The sequence below is a fragment of the Copadichromis virginalis genome, linkage group LG12, assembly GCF_057382275.1.
Source record: "Copadichromis virginalis isolate Kocher_CV1m ecotype Utaka linkage group LG12, C_Virginalis_male_GT1.1, whole genome shotgun sequence".
Taxonomy (NCBI): domain Eukaryota; kingdom Metazoa; phylum Chordata; class Actinopteri; order Cichliformes; family Cichlidae; genus Copadichromis; species Copadichromis virginalis.
Window position 1 is genome coordinate 20957128 of NC_140629.1, and position 6537 is coordinate 20963664.

Consider the following 6537-nt stretch of genomic DNA (forward strand, 5'->3'; position numbering starts at 1 on the left):
TCTATGCAGACATAAAAAAACTGTTTTTCATACAACAGTTGTTGGAGTTCAGCTTTTTAGAGTAGTGTGTTTGATCAGTTTGAACTGTACTCCAGCGTTTCGTGATAAGAACTACTCTCTTATCACAAAGCACTTCCTCTGCTCTCTTAAAGTTTAATGGAGTTATCTAGGTTTAAGTTAAATATCCACATTAATGTTAGTTTCAGAGCAAGTAAAGGCTACGCTGATCTCCAGGGTTCACGGCAGATTTGTGGATTTGCTGTTATCTCGTGTCTGCTTATGTAATTGGGTTACATAATGAGCTTTAAGCATTCCAGAGCTTAATGAAGCTTGCAGTTCCTGTGTTGGACTGTTGTACTTGGACAGTAAAATCTCCATTGATCTGAGGACGCAGCATGTTGCACTTACACGTGATTTAAATGACAGAGGTACTGGTGCAACTGGTTATAACCCTGGTAAAATGTCTGTTAATGCAAATCTGTTAATGCAGAACCCATGTAGGATTGCTGGTTGGGCCAGTCAAAGCAATAAATAAGTAAATTATTAATTTCCTGACACTATTAAGACTAGACTAATTGAAGGTGGTTTATTAATGTCCTTATGAGGGGAAAAAGGGGGAGGGGAAAAGTCAGCTGCAAAATATAACAGAAAAAGGTGGACTGATCCATGGTGGTAAATAACTTCCAATGAGGAAGTTATTTACCACCATGGATCACTTTTACGACACTTTTTATGAGTAAGGTCGCAAAATTTAAGTAGTATTTCAAACTACAGTCAAGGTAAAGAGAAGTATGCCTTCAGTTATTTCCAAAGTTTTACATATCAGAATATGAGAAAAATAACCTGGTCCTTGGCAAGTCTTAAGCTTCAGCTGTCAGACAAATGACCTTGCATTTGACTCTGGAATACTTTGATAGGAAGAGGAGCTCATGGTCAACTCCAAGGTGACCATGTCCAAGGTCTCCAGATCCATGCTTGATAGTTGCAGATATGGTGCGTTTCGTCTTCACCAAACACGGTCTCATCTGTCCAAAGGACATGGTTCTGTGATGATGAGATTTCTTTTTAGAGAGAAAATGCATTCTCATGGCAACCCTTCCAAAACAGCCTTTTTCTAAAAGAATAAACTGTCTGCTACTTAACCTTCTTAATTCCTATGGAAGTAGTAAGGCTATACCACTCCTGTGTTTACACTTGCTTGAGATTGTATTTACCTAATTACATTTTTTTTTTAATTTAATTGTACTTTTGTAGTATTATTTTTGTTTTGATAGCAAAACCCTGCAATTTATTGAGGGTGTACTTTCGTTTAACCTGAGATTATGTAACTTTAACCTTTCTAGAAGCTTCTGGTGCGTTCTTCCTCGAGCCAAGAATGTGAGATCAAAAATAAAGATAGTTCTTAAAAAAACATCAGATAGCTGTAGGCATGTATGCCTACTCGGATCCTTTCAGCAGTCGGTCCAGAACACTGATAACAAAAGTGCCAAGTCCCTTATCTCAAATTCAGTGGAGCCAAATATGAGACGAACAAAACCATCTCAGGAAGATTTGACTGGATTGTTTTCTGTTAAATATTTGTGATTTCAAAGTAATGTTTTACATCATGGCGTGATCGCACTGTCACTTTAAAAAAAATCTTGTGCAGTCTCAATCGGCGTAGTATTTTAACAGTTGTTTGTTTGTCTTTTTTTTCTTCGCTTTTGTCTAAAGATTTTGCAAAAGTAACTACTACTGGAATGAGTTACTCTACATAAAGTGAAACTATCTAGAGGTGACTGAGCGTGTTTGTGATGCGGGTTTTGAAAAACAGCCCTCGTGACTTTGTAATTACATAATTTTATCTGATGTGGAACATGATTACTGTGATCTGAAATGACTGCTCTTGCTCATCTGATCTACTGAATATTTCCACAACATTTCCGGGTGTCTTTTAGATGACAAATGAGTGTTTGTCAGTGTAATTGCACGGCATGATCTGAACATTAAAATCTTTTTATTTTAATGTACTGTTAACATGGCATGCACAAAAATGTATTTGCTTACCAAAACAGAATCTTTACACCACATTATTAGGTACGCCTGTTCAGCTGCAATTTGAAGAAAATATCTAGTCACCCGATTATGTAGCAGCATCTGCATGCAGGCATTTAGACATGGTCAAGATGATCTGCCGATGTTCAAAATAAGCAACAAAAAGAAGAAGAAAGGTGATTTAAGTGACTTTGAACATGGCATAGTTGTTGCTGCTAGACTGTAATTCAGTAATTCAGAAACTGCTGATCTACCCAGCCACCTGTGGGTTTTACAGAGAATGGCCTAAAAAAAGAGAAAATATACACTGAGTGGCAGTTCCCTGCATAAAAATATTTTTATGCCAGAGGTCAGAGATGAATGGCAAGACTGGTTTGAGCTGATCAGAAGGAAAAAGTAAGTCAGATAAAACCAAGTACGCAGAAGAGCATCTCTGAATGTCAAATTCTGAAGCAGATGGGCTAGAGCAGCAGAAGACCACACCAGGTGTTGCTGTTGCAACATTCAGCTGGCAGGGTCACAATTTAGTGTAAACAACATGAAAGCATGAATCCATGCTGCTTTGTATCAACAGTTCAGGCTGCTGATGGTGGTGCGATGGTAAATGGCCTGCATTTGTATAGCGCTTTACTCAGTTCCTAAGGACCCCAAAGCGCTTTACACTACATCCAGTCATTCACCCATTCACACACACATTCACACAATTTGTGCCATCGTTTCTTGGCACAAATTGGATCCCTTTTGGATACCAAATGAGGATTGTTTTTAAACCCATAGCCCTACAGTTCACCAATCTCCTGATGGCTGATTATATCATTCCAACTGAGCACCTTAGGGATGTGGTGGAACAGGATATTCCCATTATGAATGTGCAGCTGACCAATCTGCAGCAACTATGTGATGGTATCATCTTAATATGGGCCAAAGTCTTAAAAGGAATGCTCCCTGTTGAATCTATGCTATCTTTGATTAAAGCAGTTCTGTCATTTTTATTGTGCAGTTTATTGAAAGGCTTTTAACATTTTATTTCATCTGCCTGTTCAGGGTAAAACCTCCCACAGCATCTGCTAACACCTTCTCATAAAAACACATTATTATTGCATCCTGACCATGTGTGTCATCTGAGTTCAGGAAGCTGCTCTCAGATCACTGCTTCCTTGTACTCTAGTGTAGAACAAAGAAATGCTAAAACTCCTTCATTCCCTCGGCTATAACACCTTCTTTGTTCAATTTTAGTTTTTGTTATTCTATTTAATTATTGTATTGTTAATTTTTATTCTTTTTTAAACATTATTGTTTGTTGAGCTTTGCCTTGACATGCTACAGTAGTTATTGCTTGGTGTCTAAGGACTCTAGATTGTGTGAGTAAGTTGTGCAGGTAACCTCCAAGCAAATTGCCTTTCTTTGGGATTAATAAAGTTATCTGAATCTGAAAATGGGGTTCAATCCAGTACTAGCAAGCTCTACCTAGTGACTGAGTGAAATCTAAAATAGTTTTGTCTCTGTTACTCTACCTTATTAAATGTGCTAATTTGCCATTTAGAAATACATCAATTTAGACTGATATGAAGAGCGGCATAGTTACATAATTGTCAATGAAAGTCCCCAGATACCAACATAAAGCTTCACATGTACAGTTCTTCATGAAAAACAACATATCGCCATTATTCAGCAGTGATCTGACACCAAAAATGGCAGTTTAGACAAACACCCACATTAGATGACGAGTCTTTGCCATTGTCTCACTGAATGAGGACCTGCAGCACCTGCATCCCCGGTTGATGACATTTTACATTCTCAAAAGCTTTCAGCAACTTTCAGCATCTCTGCTGCTTTGATTTCCTCACCAACTGTCACTCAGCACTGGATCCTCACAGGGCTGCATTCTCAGCCCCCTGCAGTTTGCCCTGCACACATATGACTGTACACCAATCCAACCAACCAACACCACCTTCAAGTATGCCGATGACACCATCGTAGTTGGGCCCATCTCTGATGGAGATGAGACAGCATACAAGGTGGAGGTAGAGAAGTTGTCCTGCTGGTGCTCAGAAAATGGCCTGAAGCTAAACGTCCGCAAAATGAAAGAACTCCTCATGGCATCATGGCAACACCATGGCCCTGGTAAAGAAGGCACAGCAGCACCTGCACCACCTGCATGTGTCCATTCAGATCAAGTCATTTCTTCGCACTAATTCCAAGCACTTTGCAACCCTTTACTTTTAATGTGTGCCTTTTCTATTGTTTTGTGTATATTCCCCTTGTTTTGTGTATATTCCTATTGTTTTGTACATATACGTATAATTTTGTATATATTCCTGTGGTTTGCTATTTATTCCTTCTGTATTACTATTTATATTTTATTCCTGCACAGTTGCTGTGGAACACTCACAAATTCATTGTACATATACAATGACAATAAAGAGATATTTGTGAGAGGATAAGGCTCACTTGTTAAACATAAAAACAGTAGCAGTCACAAATTCTTCAGAAAAGAGCAACTGAGAAGAAAAACAAATAGATGCAGGTATTAAAGAACAGAAGTTTGGATAATTAGCAATAGTTTGAACGTGTCTGCTTGATAGACTTCTGATCAGTTCGTTGTGTTGCACACGTCACTCACATTTCCGCATTCATAGATCATACAAGAGATCAGAGTTTATCTAATGTTTTCTCGTGAGTTATGTAATGTTTCGAAGTGCTGATTGAACTTGTGTAACGCTGATCCGGTGACTGCATCAGCCTCTCCTTGTCCTCAGTTGGGCGTCATTGGTCACAAGGTTGCTGTGCTTTTGAAAGATCAGATAACCTTTTAAATAAATGAAACATATGTGGTCATGTGACCTGATAGTCATCTTTGGTCTGCATCTGTGCATATGTTGCTTTGATTGCACTTTATGTATCAAAACATCAACAAAAAAAAAAAGTCACCTGGCCCACCTGGGTCTTAAATTTTTACATAATTTAATAAGCCAAAATGCAAAAGCAGTGTGTGAAACAAATAAGTGCAACCTCAGTGCTTCCATAGACATCGGGAGGGTAAAAAGCATCTAGGTTGAGCGTATCAACTGCCTCTATAAAAGCTTTTTCAGATGTGTGTTAACACAACGCCCAGAAAGAGATCAGAAGTGAACTTAGTGAAACAATTGTTGCTGCCCATCAATCTGGGGAGGGTTACAAGGCCATTTCCATATATATATATATATATATATATATAAAAGAAAGATTTTTCACAAGTGAAAAACATTCAAGACAATTTGCAGCCTTCCCAGCAGTGGTGTTCCAGCAAATTCACCCTAGCGTCAGGCCTTACAATGCTCAGAGCAACTACATCTCACATTCTACAGGCCTTACTTAGTATGTTAAATGTTAAAGTTCATGACTGTGCAATTAGAAAAAGACTGAACGAGTCTGACTTGTTTAAAAGGGTTGCCATGACAAAGCTTCTTTTGTCTAAAAAAGGACATGACAGCATGACCTAGGTTCACAGAGTTGCATAAGAAAAAAACAACGAGACTTCTGGAACAATTTCCCTCCTATAGAGGTGACCAACTTGGAGAGGTTTTTCCTACATGCACCGCAGAAATGTTGGTGAACCCAAACACAACGTGTCAGCACAAAAACCTCATACTAAATATCAGCACGGTGGTGGAGGAATGATGATTTGGGCTTATTCTCCAGCCTCAGGATCTAGGCACTTTGCAGTTGACCATAAACTCCTCAGTATACAAAAATATTCTAGAGTCAAATGTTTGGTCATGTGTCTGACAGCTCAATTCCAACAACACCATGAGCCAGTCAAAGCTCGCAAACCTCAATGAATGAAGCAACGTTGTGTAGAAGAGTGGGCCAAAAATCCTGCACAATAATGTGAGACACTGACAAAGTCATACAGAAAACAATTACTACATGTAATCACTGCCAAAAATGGTTTTACAAGCCACTAAACAACTGGGTGCACTTAGTTTTTGTGTCTTTGGGCTTGTTGGATGGATGGAAATAATGACACAGTGTGTGACATGTGTTCACCTGAAGTTGCATTTGTCTAACTGTTAGACCTGGTAATGGATGGATCATTTTTCATTATGTTCTGATATATAAAACCACAAAAATGACAGAAGCTGCATTTTATTTTTAACCATGACTGTATAACACAGAAATACTTCAAATCTAAAACTTTGCAGTGATAGCTGTTTTGTTTAAAACACTTAAGCTTCTTTTCATTTGTGGTATGAGTACTGCTGTATAGAGAACAAACTGGAACACTAGTAGCTTCAACACAAGCACTGTAGGTATGCAGATTTTACAGTCATGTGACCTGATTAACCTCAATCCTATCAAACTGGGTACACTGTCAAACCCGCATTTCACGTGTTCTTTATACTACCCTAAAATCAAAAACATACCTATAATTTGCGAGTTTGGGACCTATTCAGTTCAATCGGTATCACACAGTATATCGATATGCAAGGTACACCAAGTTCTCGAAGAATGCTTGATTTA